General features: G+C 44.9%; 1 long non-coding RNA gene across 1 annotated transcript; it reads right to left on the bottom strand.

The window, feature by feature from the left end:
* Positions 1–5,370: 5,370 nt before the first annotated feature.
* LOC129479161 (uncharacterized) lies at positions 5,371–12,189 on the bottom strand. The gene is made up of 3 exons (XR_008656594.2): positions 9,504–12,189; positions 7,908–7,997; positions 5,371–7,430 (listed from the first exon to the last, which is right to left on the bottom strand). It is a non-coding gene; the product is annotated as an uncharacterized lncRNA (long non-coding RNA).
* Between the last annotated feature and the right edge of the window lie 6,384 nt (positions 12,190–18,573).

The following is an 18,573-nucleotide window of genomic DNA, read 5'->3' as shown; positions in this document are numbered from 1 at the left end:
CTGGACACCGCTGACCTGCAGAGAGACCACCAGTGTCTTTCTGTTTAGGGGGGTCTCAGAAGCAGAAGCTGAGACAGAGTTTGGGGTGCCAGATATTTATTAGGATCAATAACTGTCAAGGAACAGAGGAGGAAGCAAGATTGGGCAGAAGAAATCAAACTTCGCTAAAGACCCAACAAAGGCTTAGTCAGCCCCAGCGAATGTGCTGGAGCAAGGATTGCCCACCGAGGTGGGTCTCTTTGGGCAGAAAAGGCAGACCAGGCTGGCCTCCCTGCAGCTGAGGCTGACTCTGAAAGAGCTGACAGCTGGAGGCCATCTGCTGGCCTCACTCCCACAGCTGGGTAGCAAAGGCTTCCCTGGAGGAGATCCACACGGTGCACTCTGTCCAGCACACCTCCCTATGCTAGTGTGGTTCCGCTAAGGGCAAAATGTCGTGTTCGGAAGAGGGATATTTTGATCTGAGTTGGAGTATTTTGAACTCAGATGTTTTGTAGAGTGAGGCAGCAGGATTTATGAGAATTTCTGTCCAAGAAGCTCACTTCTTCCATCCCCTAAATAAATAATATCAAAGAACGTATGTCCCTAAAGAAAGAGTCCACAAAAATGAAGGGAGGAGGGTATCAAAGGCATTTGCAAAGGCTTTCTTCCATGGAGGCAATTGATTCATGGCGTGGTGCTGTACTTTCTCGTTGTCCCTCTCTGAGATGAACAGCTGGTCTACCAATCATTTGCCACCATGGCCTCGCCTCGTTTCATTGCTCTTTGCTTTATTTGCACTTTGCAGATGTTGCATTATTTACAAATGGAAGGCTTCTGCATCGAGCAAGTCTATCGGAGCCATTTTCCAACAGCACATGCTCACTTCATGTCTCTGTGTCACATTTTGGCAATTTTAGCAATATTTCAAACTTTTTATATTATATCTTTTATGGTGATCTGTGACCAATGATCTCTGATGTTACTACTGTAATTATGGGTTTTTTATTTTTATTTTTATTTTTTGAGATGGAGTCTGGCTCTGTTGCCCAGGCTCGAGTGCAGTGGTGAGATCTTGGCTCACTGCAACCGCCGCCTCCCAGGTTCAAGCGATTCCCCTGCCTTAGTCTCCCAGTAGCTGGGATTTCAGGCACCCACCACCATGCCTGGCTAATTTTTGTATTTTTAGTAGAGTCGAGGTTTTGCCATGTTGGTCAGGCTGGTCTCAAACTCCAATCTCTAGTGATCCACCCACCTTGGCCTCCCAAAGTGCTGGGATTACAGGTGTGAGCCACTGCTCCTGGCCTATTGTAATTGTTTTGGGGCACCATGAACCATTCCAGTAAAAGATGGCGAACTTAATCAATAAATGCTGTGTGTGTTCTGACTGCCCATTCCTTGTCTCCATCCCTTGCCTTGGGCCTCCCTGAGACACAACAATATTAAAAGTAGGCCAGTTAATAACCCTAATGGCTACTAAGTGTTCCTGTGAAAGGAGGAGTTGCATGTCTCTGACATTAAATGATTAAGCTAGACATGATTAAGCTGAATGAGGAGGGCATGTTGAAAGCTGAGATAGGCCAAAAGCTAGGCCTTTTGAGCCAAACAGTTAGCCAAGTTGTGAATGTAAAAGAAGGGTTCGTAAAGGAAATTGAAAGTGCTACTCCAGTGAACACACGAATGATGACAGCAAAATAGCCTTATTGCTGACATGGAGAAAGTTTGAGTGGTCTGGATAGAAGGTCAAACTAGCTATAATGTTCCTTTAAGCCAAAGCCTAATCCAGAGCAAGGCTCAGGATTGAATCTCTTCAATTCCGTGAAGGCTGAGAGTGGTGAGGAAGCTGCAGAAGAAAAGTCAGAAGCTAGCAGAGGTTGGTTCATGAGGTTTAAGGAAAGAAGCCATCTCCATAACATAAAAGTACACAGTGAAACAGCAAGTGGAGATGTAGAAGCTGCAGCAAGTTATCCAGAAGATCTAGCTAAGATGAAGGTGGCCACACCAATCAACAGATTTTCAATGTAGATAAAACAGCCTTAAATGCAAAGAAGATGCTACCTAGGACTTTCACAGCTAGAGAAGAGAAGTCAGTGCCTGGCTTCAAAGGACAAGATGACTCTCTTGTTAGAGGCTACTGCAGCTGGTGACTATAAGTTGAAGCCAATGCTCATTTACCATTTTGAAGATCCTAGGGCCCTTAAGAATTAGCAGCCGGGCACAGTGGCTCACGCTTGTAATCCTAGCACTTTGGGAAGCTGAGGTGGGCGGATCACAAGGTCAGGAGTTCAAGACCAGCCTGGCCAATGTGGTGAAACCCCATCTCTACTAAAAAACACAAAAATTAGCCGGCCGTGGTGGCATGCACCTGTAGTCTCAGCTACTTGGGAGGCTGAGGCAGGAGAATCACTGGAACCCGGGAAGCAGAGGTTGCAGTGAGCCGAGATCATGCCACTGCACTCCAGCCTGGGTGACAAAGCGAGACTCCCTCTTAAAAAAAAAAAAGTATTAAGCTAAATCTACTGCCTGTGCTCTATAAATGGAACAACAAAGCCAGGAAGACAGCACATCTGTCCACAACATGGTTTACTGAAGATTTTAAGCCCACTATTGAGAACTACTGCTCAGAAACAAAGATTCTTTTCCAAATATTACTGCTCATTGTTAATGTACCTGGTCACCCAAGAGCTCCAACAGATGTGCAAGGAGATCAATATTGTTTTCATGCCTGTGAACACAACATCCATTCAGCAGCTCATGGATCAAGCAGTCATTTTGACTTCCAAGACTCAGTATTTAAGAAATACATTTCATAAGGCTTTAGCTACCATACTTAGTGATTCCTCTAATGGATCTGGGCCAAGTACATTGACAACCTTCTAGAAAGGATTCACCATAGTAGATGCCATTAAGAACATTTGTGATTTATGGAAGGGGTCAAAGTATCAATATTAACAGGAGTTTAGAAGAACTGAATTCCAACCCTTATGGAGGGGCCAACACTTCAGAGGAGGAAGTCACTGCAGATATGGTGAAAATAGCAAGAAAACTAAAATTAGAAATGGAGTCCAAAAGTGTGACTGAATTGTTGCAATCTCATGAAAAAACTTTAATGTACGAGGAGTTGATTCTCATGGATGAGCAAAGAAAGTGAGATGGACTCTACTCCTGGTGAAGATGCTGTGAACATTGTTGAATGACAACAAAAGATTTAGAATATTCCATAATCTTAGTTGATCAAGCAGTGCAGGGTTTGAGAGGATTGACTCCAATTTTGAAAGAAAGTCTACTGTGGGTCAAATGCTATCAAACAGCATCACCTGCTACAGAGAAATCTTTTGTGAAAGGGAGAGTCAATTGATGTGGCAGACTTCGCTGTTGTCTTATTTTAGGATATTGCCATAGCCACCTCAGCCTTCGGATGCCACCACCCTGATCAGTCAGCAGCTGTCAACATCAAGGCAAGGCTCTCTACCAGCAAAAAGACTGTGACTCACTGAAGGCTCAGATGATCATTAGCATTTCTTTTAGCAATAAAATATTTTTGAATTACAGCATGTACATCTTTAAAAAACGTAACTCTATTGCACACTTAATGGACTACAGTGTAGTGTAAACATAACTTTTATATGCACTAGGAAACCAAAACACTGTGTGACTCACTTTATTGTGATGTTTGTGATATTTGTTTTATTGTGGTGGTCTGGAATGAAACCTGAGGTATGCAATACGCCTTATACATCAATCTCTTATCTCAGAATTAGAATTCAGAAGTAAGATGGCTGGGAAGGGATGCATATTAACACATTGCTTTGAAACTGAAGTCAGTTTTTTCCTAACTGAAACTCGATCTGGTTTGGCTGTTGGCTGGATGAGTGGACTGCTTTGCCAAATAGGTTACATGGCAGGCATTTCCGTGAACTGAATGAGCTGCATCTCAAATGCCATGATTTGGATGAAAATGTACTTAAAGCATATGATGAGATAAAATAACTTTATTGAAAATCATGAGGGTATGAGGAGTAGCTGCTAATGGGTATGAAATTTCTTGCTAGGGAGATGCAAGTGTCCTGGAATTAGACAGTGGTGATGGCTGCACGACTTTCTGAAGATACTAAAACCCACTAAATTGCACACTTTGAAAGAGTGATCTTTCTGGTATGTGAATTACCTCTCAATTTGAAAAGCAAAAAAAAAAAAAAAAAAAAAAAATTGTATTGGCAAAGTTGTGTTAAAATGACTAGTATTTTAATTTTCCTAACCTTTTCCATGTTAACAAGGAATCTCTAAGTAAATGAGTAGCAGGTATAATTAGCAGTTATCTGAGAAGTTTGGGTGCAGTCTTTTTGGTGTATTTCCCAGAATCAAGACAGTGAATGACAAATGACTGGGTAACAAACACATTTTCATGTCTCATGGTTTCCATTTCTTTTCTTTTGACAAAATTGAAGGGGGATCAAGTTGATTTGTCAGGTGACAGGTCACTACTAATTTTTGATAATAGATTATAATGTAATTTTTGACATCATAAAACTCCTTTCATTGATCTCTTGTTTTTGAGGAGAACAAAGTTTCTCACAATTTTCTTTCTGAAAATGTGAAATAGAAATATAATTAATTTTGGACCCCATTTCATTTTAGCAATAAGTAATTTTCATCTGTGAGTGTATCAGCTAATTGAAAAAACACCTTTTTGATTATTTATTTAAACACATTATAGAGATATGTTGTTTTGATCAATTGTATTCTGATGATTATTGAAATTATAAACTTGGTCTAGAAAAAGCTGTTTAAACCTTACAACCTTTCAATGATACTGAAATTAAAATTTTAGTGTATGTGCATTTTTGTGTCGAATAGAATGATAATGATGGTCATTTATGAAAATAACTTTCAAACATGACAATTGCTAAGATATTCCTTAGCAAATGACAATTGCTAAGAAGTACGAGGAGTAAACGGAATGGAAATATGAGCTCAAGGAGAAAATGGAGCAAGAAGCAAATAAAGAAGACTTTTCATGTATTTTAAAAACTGGTCATGGTGGGTACAGAATTGCTCTGCTACTTAGTTCCATTGGCAGTGTTTAAAGGAGTGATGTAATGGTTTTATTTTAAAATACTAACATTTACAATAGTAAGGAAATGACATTCTCTGCAACTGTTTAAACTTACAATAAAAGTTTTTTAGAATGTCATCTTAAAACTGTGAGGGAGCAAATGGGTTTTCAAATCCTGAGGGGTGATTGGATGTACCAGCGTGAGGGAGCTTTGCAGAGGAGGTGCTGGGAGCTGCACCTCGACAGGAGAAAGGTGTCTGCCAGTCGGAGGAGGGCCCAGCCAGTTGCCCACTGGAGGCTGAGGTTTTAGGGGCAAAAGGCTGACTCCTGGCACACTCACCAGGATGCCCATTACCATAGCAACTGATATCATGGCCATTTTGTAGACACCCAAGTGGGAGAAGCAGCTATGTGATGGTCAACAATGCAGCTGCAGATGGCACCACCCTTTGCTGGCCCCTGGCAAGAGTGTGTGCATGGCTCTCTGCTTTCTCTGTGGTGGCCGTTGCTCAGCGGCATCCTGAATTAGCCTGGCTTCAGACTCCAACTGCCTTCCCTTGCCCCACATGCAGTCCTAGAGCCCACAGCATGCTAAGAGGACAGGACCACCTGTGCACCTCCAGGCTTCCAGAAATCAGGTGGCACTTTCAATCCCCAGGACCCAAGAGGATCAAAACAACGAGGCCGAGTTTGAAAAATGGACAAGAATAAGCTCAAAAAGAGCAGAGCAGAGGCTTTATCTTTTGTCATCTTAGTGAGAAGGAAAACCTTTGGTAAAGTTGGTGTATGAGGATGGGTCTTGGCTTGGAGGGTTTCCGATTGACTTGAAAAGAAACTCGGGCCTTTTTGCCCTATGAACCCAGCTCAGAAGTTTGTAGGGGGAAGCAAATTTGAACTGCAGACCTCAAAATTGTGTTTGTGTTGACTGGGGAGCCACAGAGCCAGGTAGCACGTTGGTAAGAGTTCTCACACTTCTAGAAAATGCTGCAGTTGGAGCTTGCCTGGGGTGGGCTGTCCTGGGGCAGAAGAGCAGCTTCAGGCAGGGTCCATGCAGAGAGGAGCCCCCGAGGCTTGTTCCGCCCCCACCTTCAGCATGGATTCTGCATTTATGCATATTTATTTTCAAGTATGTATACAGATGTGTGGGTTTTCTGAAGGGATGTGAGGGGAGGGAAGCAAATGTAGCTGTGCGGAATGTTTTGGGCCACAGAGATCAGGATCCAGAGGAAAATGGTCGACTTTTTCCAGCCTGCCCAGATGGGCCGAGCGTGTGGCATGTTAGCTCTGGCAGGGCCCCCGGGCTCTGTAAACACCGCTGCAGCCCTCGCCCAGGACACGGTGTGGACTGTCAGGCCTTGCTGCCTAATGGACTCTCACAGAGTCTTCCAGCCGCTTCCTCTGGTCTCTGTGGCTCAGGGGAAAGCCTCAGGGACAGGGTGGGAGTCAGTTATTTGATTCTGTCCCTTGAGGTCCATTTGTCCACTTCCCAGAAGAGCTGGCTTGACAGCGAAAGGGACTTTCTTCTCTTGGAAGGAAGACCTTGCCAGCATCCATGCTATGTGTGTTTCAGGAGCGGAGGGCAGGTTCAATTAGCTGCTGCAAGTCGGGTCTCAGAGAGGTCGTGGGAGGCCCCTCACCCTGGAGCCAGCTCCCCTTCCCCACAATCCCTCTCTGTTGCTTTCCGGGTTCCTTTTTTATGTCCACTCTGGATGAGTGCATTTGCCTTCTGCCCTTTTCACTTCAATGGCCCCGATGCGGTTGTGTCCCGGCGACACACGTGCATGCTGAGCTCAGCGGTGTGGATGGGTGCCAGGTGCCAGGCTCCACTGTCAGCAAATCACACCCTCTCCTCAGCCCGCCACAGCCCTTCTGAGACTTGGGTCTATAAATTGCACCATGACAAGTCCCCTGGGAACTTCCCTTGCTGCTGGCAGCTCCACACCCATGCATTTCCTTTTCCTGTAAAAAAAAAATCAATTCCCAGCTCCAACTCAAGACAGAAGGTTAGTTATATAGAAACCTACTGCACATAGACACTGTATTTCCAGGAAAATATTGTCACCTTTTGAAATCTGTCACGTTGGGTTCCTTCCCGTTCCTGACCCCTTTCCTGGTCCCCTCCCTCCCCAGCCTTGACAGGAACAGTCAGCCTCAAGTCAAGCCTACAGCCACGCCCCATGTCCCTAACCCAGGAGGATGCGTGCTTTCAGAAATGGTTCCAGTGGTAGTGAGGCCCTCAGCCCCCCAGGACCCTCCTGTCAGCAGGAGAAGTTGACCGAGAGCAATGCTTGGGGTCTGGAGGTTGAGCCTTAAGATAGAGATCTCAGACGCATGGCAGGTTTCCGTTTAGCTGATGATGTTGGGCAGTCTTCTCATCTTTGCCCCTCCTTCCTCATTTCTGAAATAGGAGAAGAATAATTTCACAGGAGGAAATGAGCATCCAGGTCAGTCATCGGTTTCCAGTGTCAGGACCCTGCATGGAGTGGTATTCTTTCTTTACCACCCGACCAGGGCATGCTTTTCCACCTTTCCATGGATGCCAAGCCTTTGAATGAAAGCATCAGTCTCCACGAGTCTTGGGCTAAAATCAAATCTATGAACTTAGAAAGGAGGTGGAATGGACATTTGTTGTTTTTGCGGCTCCCCATTCATGCTAATAGCACCCCATTTCCTTTCCAGGAAATGACCTCATCCCCGTCCTGTGCATTCCAGGGAATTAGCTCATCCACATGGTAGACTGTCAATCAAGGTGCCCTGCTCTCCCTGGCCAAGCAGTAGGCATGTTACCACAGTGGGGCCAACTGGATTCTCCCTTTTATGCATTGGATCTAGGGCAGCCTCACGAGTCAGGACACTCGCTGCACTTGATACATACCAGAGTGCTTCCTCAGCCACAGCCGTGGTTCCTGCCAGACCCCCTAGAGAGTCCGTGGTCCTGTTCATTCTGGCCAGGGGCAGCGGCCACCTGAAAAAGACGGATGTTAGTTTCCTACCTGCCTGTGCTAAATGAGCAGAAAGAAAAGTTCTTCCCACTTGAATGGGTGAGCTGAGAGGTCAAACCATAGGGCACCTAACATCATCATGCTGAGGATAAGAAATTAATCCACAAATGCTGCCTGAGCAAGGGACAATGGGACTCAGAAGTGCTAGAACTCTTTCCAGATAATGGAAACTGGATCCCAGGATCGCAAAACACACAGCTGGCTCTTGAGCAACGGAGGTTTGAACTGCGCGAGTCCACTTGTACATGGTTTCCTTCCATCTCTGCCCCCGGAGACAGCGAGGCCATCCCCCCACCCCACCTTGTCCTCCTCATCCTACTCCACGTGAAGACAATGAGGTCTTTAGGATGGTCTGCTTTCACTTAAAGAATAGTAAATGTATTTTCTTTTCCTTATGATTTTCTTAGTAACATTTTATTTTCTGTAGTTTACTTTATTGTAAGAATACAGTACGTAATACATAAGACATACAAAATATGTGTCAATCAACTGTTTATCTTCTTGGTTTCCAGTCAAAAGTAGGCTATTAGTAGTTAGGTTTTTAAGGAGCTGAAAGTTCTGTGTGAATTTTTGGCGGCTCAAGGGATCATCACTCATAACTCTGACAGTGCTCAACGGTCAACTGTGTATTTTTCTGCATTTGTGTCAAATAAGGAGGGACATTCATCTCTTCTTTTTCCTCCTCTGCTCCTTCCTTTTCTTTGAAAAAAAAAAAAAAAAACCTTTTTTTGAGAGACAGGGTCTTACTCTGTCATCCAGGCTGAAGTACAGTGGCACCATTATAGCTCACTGTAGTGTCAAATTCCTAGACTCACATGATCCTCCTGCCTCAGCTTTCTGAGCAGCTGAGACTACAGGCATGCACCACCACACCCAGCTAATTTTTGTTTTTATTTTTATTTCTGTGGCGATATGGTCTTGCTATGTCGACCAGGCTAGTCTCAAACTCCTGGGCTCAAGTGATCCTCCTGCCTCATCCTCCCAAAGTGTTGGAATTATGAGCATGAACCATCATGCCCGGCCCTTGTCTTCTTCTTATTTATTTATTTTGTTTCTTTCTTTTAGGGGACAAAGAAGATGGACCTTTTTGGATGGAAGCCAGTTTAATCTATACCCCTTACGGTATCTATTTAACCAAGTTAAGGGTCTCTCTGTATATCTGGATGATCAGGGGTCATGCATCTATAACTGGAGCATGAAAACCAAATTTGCCATTCTGGAGTAGCTTCTCTGGAGTTGAAGCTGTTGCTGAAACTCTGTCAAACCAATTTAGCAAAACAAGTGGAAGAGGCAAAGTCATCGCTCTCCCCTCCTTCTTCACCTGTGGGTGGCTTTCTTGCAATCAGGCACAGATCTTCCTCTGTCCTACCTGGTCTACTTTTTCTATTAAGACAACTTTTCACTGCCTAAGCTCACAGGCAACCTTGAAGGGAGCTGCATTTTCCTCAGCAAAATCGCACAGGGCTTACCTGTTAAGGTGCCGGCGAGGAGGCAAAACTGTGGCAACCACGTGGGTTCTTCAGTGGAGGGGGCCGCGTTCCAGATGGGTCCTCAAGACCTGGAGATTTGGGTGACATTATCTCAAAGAACAGGTGGACATTATCTCAGGACCTGGGGACAGCAGTTACAGGGGTGGAATAACCACAGCTTCCACTTCCTGTAGCTCAGCCCAGCGGCTGTGGAAAGGACTGTGGGTACATTTTGACCAGCCTTTCCAATTTCTCTTTTGTATTAGTTATAGTAATTCATGCTAGCTGTTATAACAAATAGTCCTCAAATTCCAGTAACTGAATACAAGTGTGTTTCTCAGGTGTGCAAAGTCTGTTGAGAACTGGGTGGCTCCATGGCAGTGGTCCTCCAAGCAGTGACTCGGGGATCATGGTGTGGCTTTGTGATCTGAGTTGGCTCAGGTACTTCTAGTCATGTGGACAGAAGAGAAGGAGTAAAAGGAGCACCAGGTTCTTAACCACCTGAATCAGAAGTGCGATGCCCTTGGCTACAACCATCATGCCACCCACCTAACCGTGGAAGGATCCCATGGACATTGGTGAACACAGCACGCTCTGCAGCGCCTCAGTGTCCAAGCTCTTCAGCGAATCCCCCTCTCGACTCCTGGAGAAACTTCTCTTCTACACATATCCCTTAGGAAAGGTCTGAAACATACACAATACTAAGGTAAAAAGGAAGTATAAATGAGTGACACATACTCTTCCTCAGAAATACACTGTTTTAGGCAGGCTAAACATCTTAACCTAAGACAGCAGTTCTTTCAGCTGCTACTTTAATGCAGAAGGATAAGGTTCTGCTGAGCAACGCTGGAGTTCTGCTCATTTCCGGGCTTCTAAAATGCAAGTGAATGTAGGTAAGAATGGCCTTGCTGACAGCTCAGCACCACACAGTCCCCAGGCCCACCCCTGGCCTTAGCAGCCATCACTCTTAGAAGTAACAAGCGTGGAAGGCATTCTCATTGGAGATTCCTGTGTTAAATGAGGAGAAAGCTCAGTCTTTGGTTCCTCTGGCTCAGTGCTTGTCCCATTTGCCTTTTAATTTTCTGGTCAGATGTATGCTTGGGGCTTTGAGCTCACAAACGATGTGGGTGATTCCCACTGGGTGGCTCTGTCATCTGGTGGGTGACCCTGGAAGTTTATTCTTTGTGCTCTGATTTAGAACAGAAATATAAGAAAGAAGATGAGAAAAAAGTCTTCTTGACTCACAATTACAATGTGAATCAGTAATGAATCTCTAAGTTCAGTGTATGGGGAAAAACATTGCTTTCTGTCCATCTATCTCCTGGTTCCATGTCTAAGACCCAAGAAGAGAGCTGGAGAGAACGAAAAGGAAATAATAAAATTGTGGGGAACTTGGGAGAAATAATCAAAGGGAGGTTGAACTCAGGATGAAAACATCAGGCCAAGGTAGCACCCTGAAGGCCTGTTGCCAGCCCTGGTGCCCGCATGTATTTTGATTGGCCTCTGGTTTGTTGGTCCACACAGTATTTTGAAGAAAATATGAATTAGTAGCCAACTTTTAAATACCTGGAGATTTCACATAAAAAGACAGATTTCTACCTTCTCTTGAAAAATTAGAGTTTGGAACAGCAATAAGCCCATATTCCAGCAAAGCAACAGTTGGCCTGAACCCAGCAGGAGCTGCCCCTTCAGACAGGGCAGGGCTTGCCCCCTTCAAGTTGACAACGGCCCCACCCCTCCCTATAGCTCCCCTGCACTAAGCCTCCATGTCACTCCTCTTCATCTGGGATTTCTCAGTCCCGGTGGGTCTCCCTATTCATACTGTTGCTTGGACTCTGGAGGGATTTAAGTCTGTAAGCCCTGACCTAGGGAACTTCTATGCTTTGCAAGTTGCTGAAGAGCACTGAAGACAGTGATGGACTGGTGATGACAGACACTTGAATACAAGGGAAGAGCAGGAGAAATAGAATCACGGGAGTCTCATTGCTTCAGAGAATTCGTGCGTTATGATGGTCATGTATCAGGAGGATAAGCTGGGACTCCTGTCTCCATCGTCACTGATGCCCCAAAGGCCAAGCCTGGTGCAGTAAGTGCCAGGTACCACTGTATCCTAAGCCAGTTGGGGGGACCAAGTCTGTGCCAGGCTTGCAGAGGCACCCCCAGATTAGGGGCAGGGAAGGGAGATGGCCCATACAGACATCTTCTTTGAGGAGCTTCACCAAGAAGGGGAGTGGAGAGAATTGGGGCAAGAGTTGGAAAAGATGAGGTCAAAATGTTTGTTTTTTAAGCTGAGAGCCATCTCAGCATTTGTTAATTGATTGGAATGATTCGATAGAAAGAGGAGACTGCTGGCGCTCGAAAGAAGGGTCAACTGAAGATGAGAGGTCTTCGAGTCAGCGAGAGGGTGGGGAATTGGGCTTTGAGACAGAAACACAGACAATGTGTACAAAACAGAAGGAAGGCAGAGTCTAGGGGAAGCTGCAGTGAGGCTGGGGCACCTGGAGATTTAGCTGTGGAATGTTCTTTGATAACTATGCCCTTCTTGTCCTTTTTTCAACTATTGATAATAAACTTACTGAAATGGGGTTATATTTAATTTATTGGGTCTTATTTTCATGTAAGGTTGTGTACGCTGCTCACTGCACAAGGCATCTGGCCGAGAGGATGAGCTGGGACAAAAGTCCAGTCCATGGCAGTGTGCCCTGGTGTGGGGCTAAATGCCCCTGGAGTAAGGGACATGTCCCCCTTTTCTTGTTAGTTTGCACAAAGCACCTTTTGGCTAGAAAGGACTCTCCTTACTTTGTTCTCTAGTTTGGTGTGAGTTGATCCTGTCTTGGAAATGGGAGTGTAAGATCTCTGACGGAAGAGGTGGTCTTGCATTTGTTATCACTAGCAGCACCTAAGCCAGTGTGTGCTTCCCCTAGTATGGGCCATGGAATGCTTCTTTGAAATGTAAATAGATGTTATGTAAAAAGAAATCTATTAGAAAAAAAGGTGGGGGGCAGGGGTGAATCTGCACAGAGAAGAGTCCTTCAGCATCACAAACGCCATTGGAAAAAGCAGCCGGCACGCTCCTTAATGATGCCTGATGGGGCTGTAGATGCCCATTCCCATGGGAGAGAAGGGCTTCAGTCTCTGCGCTCATCCTCCAGAGGCTTCTGCATGGAAAACCCTGCTTGGAGGTCTCTGTGATGTCTCAGGGCAGTCCGACCTCCAGGGAAAGGTGTTGCGTGGGCTGATCTGAGTGTGGTTTCCAAGAGTGAGGCTTGGGCCCTGGAGCAATCTGACTCCATAGTTTCTTTCACAGGAAGACGAGACTTGCAAGCTTCCCTCCATCACTGTCAGGCCCTGAAACTATCCAAGAGCTCTTTCACCCATTTTCTTTAGACTTTAAACTCCTCCCAGATTTCCCTCATATCCATTCTAACCCTTTCCGTTTTCATTATTTTCTCCAAGAAAGAGCAAAACTGAAAAATGATAGACTGTCTGTTGTGTTGACTGAACAGTGGTGACAGCCATGGGTACTGATGTAAGGCTGCCTCAAGTTCTCAGTTTTAGTTGTGTGGATTTGGACAAGTAACTTCACTTCTCTGGGCCTCAGTTTCCTCATTAGTAAAGTGGAGGTGATACCAGGACTGTTGTAAGAATAAATAAAGTAAATACGTGTAAAATATTAAGGGGTTGGCCCATAGTCTATGCTCAGAAAATGACGAGGATGTCATCATCACCATTGTCATCAATATCATTTTGATATGTTGATAGTATACTTGGTGCACTGCAAAATTCTAACTGCAATCAGATTGCTTTGATAAACCCTGGAGAGTTCTAGTTTGACTGACTGAATTTGTCATATTGCTGCACTCTTTTCTATTTTAAAAACTTGTACACGGCCAGGCACGGTGGCCCGCACCTGTAATCCCAGCACTTTGGGAGGCCAAGGTGGGCAGATCACAAGGTCAGGAGATCGAGACCATCCTGGCCAACATGGTGAAACCCCATCTCTACTAAAAATACAAAAATTATCTGGGCATGGCAGTGTGTGCCTGTAATCTTACCTACTTGGGAGGCTGAGGCAGGAGAACCACTTGAACCCAGGAGGTGGAGGTTGCAGTGAGCTGAGATTGCGCCACTGCACTCCAGCCTGTCAACAGAACTAGACTCCATCTCAAAAAAAAAAAAGAAAGAAAGAAAAAAGAAAAAGAAAAAAACGTGTACATGCCCCCCACCATAATGCTAGGAAACATCAGCTTCAGTACTTTGTCTCTCATTGTATGACCCACCTTTCCCAAATAGAAGCCCTCCCCAGATCATTAACATCCCATGCAAAAGATGGATTTGTACTCCCATTAGCACCTAAGGCGTTCTGGAGTATGATGATTGTCCTTGTGTGTTGATCTGGTTTGGATCTGTGTCCAGCCCAAATCTCCTGTCAAATTGTAATCCCCAATGTTGGAGGTGGGGCTTGGTAGGAGTTGATTGAATCACGGGAGTGGATTTCCCTGTTGGTCTTGTGATAGTGAGTGAGTTCTCATGAGACCTGGTCATTTAAAGGTGTGTGGCACTTCCCCCCTTTCCTCCCACTCCCACTGTGTGAGACACCTCACACTCCTTTGCCTTCTGCACGGATTGAAAGCTCCCTGAGGCCTCCCCAGAAGCTGATGCTGCCACACTTCCTATACAGCCATGAGCCAATTCAACCTCTTTTCTTATAAATTACCCAGTCTCAGGTATTCCCTTAAAGCAATGTGAGAACGGACTAGTAAATGTGTTCTAGGTGTAAGTGCTTCTTTGTAGATCCTTGCTGCTGTTCACATGCAGAGCACTGGAGACACAGGAGGATTAAGGGCCCAGATTTGAGAGCCTGTGGGGCACCCTCCTTTAGAAGCAGGAGGGCAGGCAGAGGCACTGGGCCCAGGCAGCATTGTCTTGTTTGGAAACCCTGTGGACAGCCTCATTCTGGTCATTTTTCTAATTCCTCTCAGTCTTGATTTTCCATGAAGAGATGTGCTGGCCTTGATGAGAATGCCCCTGGGCAAGCGATGACCAGACGCTTGCCTTTAGGGACAGCTGCGTTCTCTCTGCAGGCCTTTGAACTTCTGCAGAGCAGTTCTCTGGCCTCTAGAACTTATCCAAAATGTTTTCTTCAAGAGGCCCATTCCCTTGCCTGCAGCAGTAGCGTGGCACCGCCACTCTCTCATCTGGTTTCCAGCAGTTGGGTAGGGAGTGTCATTTGCCTCCCGGCCAGCACACACACAAGCCGGGGCTGCCCTCCACATGTTCTTGGAGAACTGGCACTCAGACCCCTTTTCTTGACTCTTTGTTAACATACACTTCAAATGACTGGGCAGGGCTTGATCTTAATCAAATGTCTCCTTAATATCTGCCCTTGGCACAGATCCAATTCCTGAGCACTGTCTATAGAGGCATTTGTGTAACACACACATATACTCACACATATGGCCACACCACCCACCGTCATAACATAAAGGTCCCAAGCATATGATGAGCCTATTTTTTTTTTTTTCCGGCAGAGATGGTTGAAATAAGCGGACAACATAAGTAATTCTCCCAGCTGCACATCTTCAAGGTCAGCAAGAAGCAAATGGGATAAAAAGTCCTGAGCCTAAAGTTCCCAACCTGTCTTGTTTTAAGCTGTGAGTGTAGGTGCAATCGGATGAGTGTTTGCTGGGGAAGTATCTGGATATTTGAACCCAGATTCCCATGTAAGATTCTTTCAGCCCATTGAGGAAGATGGGTGCACACCAAAGGGGTCTTCTGGAGATGTGGTCTGAGGCGAATGTAAGCTCCAGAGCATAGAGCTGTGTTTTTCAGCAGTGAGCTCTCAGGACTACCTGCATCTAATATCATGGGGAGCCAGTCAAAATGCAGATTCCTGGGCCTCACTCACGACTGCACAACTCAGAAGACATGGAACCTAGGTATTTTCATTTTTATAATACTTCCTGGGAGATTCTAAAATACACATGAGTTTGAGATCCATTGATCCAGAGATTTTTAAGTAGAGGAGCACATGAGAATCACTCTTAGCACTCTGTTCTCTTTACATATACATATATTTTTTTTGTCTTTTTTTTTTGAGACAGGGTCTTGCTCTGTCACCCAAGCTGGAGTGCAGTGGTGCAATCTCAACTCACTGTAGCCTTGGCCTCCCAGGTTCAAGCGATCCTCCCACCTCAGCCTCCCGAGTAGCTGGAATCACAGGTGCAAACCATCACACCCGGTGAACCACTGTGCCTAGCAGATTTTCATTTAATACATTTGGGGCGGATCACAGATGTCTGCATTTGGAAGAAGTACCAGTGTGATTCCAATTCCAGTGCTCCTATGTGTCCCAGTGGTCCTCTAATTTTGGCAGGTGTGCAAGGGAATGAATGGGGGTAAGGTGGAGGTGTAGGGTTCCCGTTAAAGGTGGATTCCTGGACCTTGCCTTTAGAGTCCTCTGCATGTTCTGTTGTGGGAGCCCTTGAAGACAGGGACGCATTGAGGGCATCCACGGACTCACCCCCTTGCCACTCCCCCGGTCCCAGGGATTCCAAGACCACCGCCTTGCCCTTCCCACCCTGCACCCTTGGTACAGTCAGCACTGGAGCCAGGCCTGCCTATTGAGGGCGGGAATGTGCTCTGCAGTCTCTTCTTCCAGGGGATTATTCTAAGGCACTCCCCACCGTTCCTTTCATTTGAGTTCCATTTCCCTGGGATGATGATGACAAGTGCCAAAGAAATGTCTAGACCACAGATTCTGAATGTGAACAAAAATGCCTTAAAGTACAAAAGAGATTTTCTGCAATGTGAAGCCCAGAGGATTTTTGGTTGTTGTTGCATTAAAGCAGTGCCATAAAACAAGGGGTGGAGTGGGAAACAGGGAGGCAACCTCTCCGATGGCTTTGCTGCTCTGGTCAGTTAATACTTGCCAGGTGCTAGGAACAGAAATTGTGTTCATCATGAAGGGTCGATAACCCCATTACCCCCATCCTTAGACACCACAGCGAAGTCTAATGGTTTCTTTTTTTTTCTTTTTATAATAGTTTTTGTTTTTAAATAAATTTTAATGTTATCAAAGTAATATATGCACATACTTTTGAAAGTCAGATATCACTTCCGGGAAATTTTTCTCATATTTTTCTTTGTTAATTTCCTGTCAATGTCTTTTCTACTCTCTTTTCCTTGAACTCCTTTGCATGTTCAATCTCCTGGCTTAATCCTCTAATTGCTTATCTTTTTCTCTTCTGTAGTTCATTTTTTAATCTTTCCTGCTGTCTGCCAGATTATGTTGTCTTTTTAAATCCAACCCTCTGTTGACATTTTTACTTAGCTATACTATTTTTAATTTTCAAAATATCTTCCTCATTTTTAGGGTATCCTGGTACTGCTTTAGGGACCTGATATCTTCTATTAGTTCTTTGAGTTTACTGACTTCTGAAGTTTTAATTTTGCTCTCTAAATTGCTTCTCTTTCTTCCAAGTTACTGAAAAGGACCAAATCTCCTGAACTGGGGGCTGGGGAGAGAAGAGATTGTTTGTGTTCTGGTTTGGGGGTGAGAGGAAGCTGTGAGTATCACTGTTCAGAATGAAGGTTTTTATTTAGAGCTTCTGTTTTCAGTTCAGCCCAGATGCCTAACTCTCCCCATGCCTGAGTCTTTGTGTTCAGGGTCTCCTTAGTTGTGTTACACTAGACTGATGCTGTCTAATACCATAACCTCTCACCACTGATGGTCCCTGAGTACTGGGAATGTGGCTGGTCAGAATTGAGATGTGCAGTGAGTGTAAAATACATACCTGATTTTGAAGACATTACAAAAAACAGTAAAATATCTCAGTTTTTAAAGTACTGATTATACCTTATCTCAATTTGTATTGATTACACATTGAAATAATGACATATTAGGTTAAGTAAAGTATATTGTTAAAATTAATTTTACCTTTCTCAATGTGGCTGCTGGAAAATCTAAAATTACATCCATGGCTCACATTATATTCCTGTTTGACAATGCTGCTCTTCTGTGGCTGCTGGGAAAGGGATCCAGTGGCCTCCCTGCTCCTGTCTTAGTCCCATGTGTCTATGGGAGCCATTGCCCCAAGTTCCTGATCCTTTCCAGGGCTCAGCAGAACAAATCCTTGCTACTCCTTGGCATCCTCTGCAGCCTCTTGGTTTTAGCTTCCTCTATCAAGTTTAGGTTAGTTACTATCTCCTCATGTGCTTTTCACCTTCAAAAAGTTGATTGAATGATCTCTTCTGCCATTCTCTTAGCATTTATGGGCTTACTATTTTCCTTTGCTGTTATTTGAGTGGGGTTTTGGAAGGGAATGGAGATAATGCATGTGATCAATCTGGCATTTGTAAGTTCTAATGGCTCCTTGAATCAAATTAAATTGTCAGCTTTAAGGCGCATGATAATTTCCCCTCTATGCCTAAAGCCTGTTAGTCAGCTTGGGCTGTCATAACAAAATATTGCAGACTGGGTGGCTTAAACTACTGTGATTTATCTCCCACAGCTCTGGAGGCAGGCTGATTGGCTCCTGGTGAGGGCTCTTTTCCTGGCTTGCAGGTGGCTGCCTTCTTGCTGTGTCTTCATATAGTGGAGATGGGAGAGGATGCAAGCTCTCTGGCATGATTTTGTATAAGGGCACTAATCCCATCATGAGGGCTCCACCCACATGACCTCATACAAACTGAATTATCTTCCAAATGCCCACCTCCAAATACCATTACACTGGGGGTAAGGGGTTCAACTTATGATTCCTGGGGTGGGGCATGTCAGTCCATGGAGCAGCCTCCATACTGGCTCATATTCCTTATTTTGTCATTTGTTCCCCTCCCCCACATGCTTGCCACCAGGATATTCACCTCAAAGTTTCTTTCATGTTTTTCATAGCAAAGCCTTGTTTCTGCACCTTTACTATATAGCCTAAAGAATTTTATTCAGAAATTGACAAGACAATTTTAAGTTTTGTCCGGATAAGTAAAGGACCAACAATAGCCTAAACTATCTTGGAAAAGAAGAAAAAAGTTTCCCGACTCACAGTACTTGACTTTAAGACTACGCATCAGG

Source organism: Symphalangus syndactylus, chromosome 3 (genome assembly GCF_028878055.3).
Source record: "Symphalangus syndactylus isolate Jambi chromosome 3, NHGRI_mSymSyn1-v2.1_pri, whole genome shotgun sequence".
Lineage (NCBI taxonomy): Eukaryota > Metazoa > Chordata > Mammalia > Primates > Hylobatidae > Symphalangus > Symphalangus syndactylus.
This window is presented reverse-complemented; position numbering and strand designations above follow the sequence as displayed.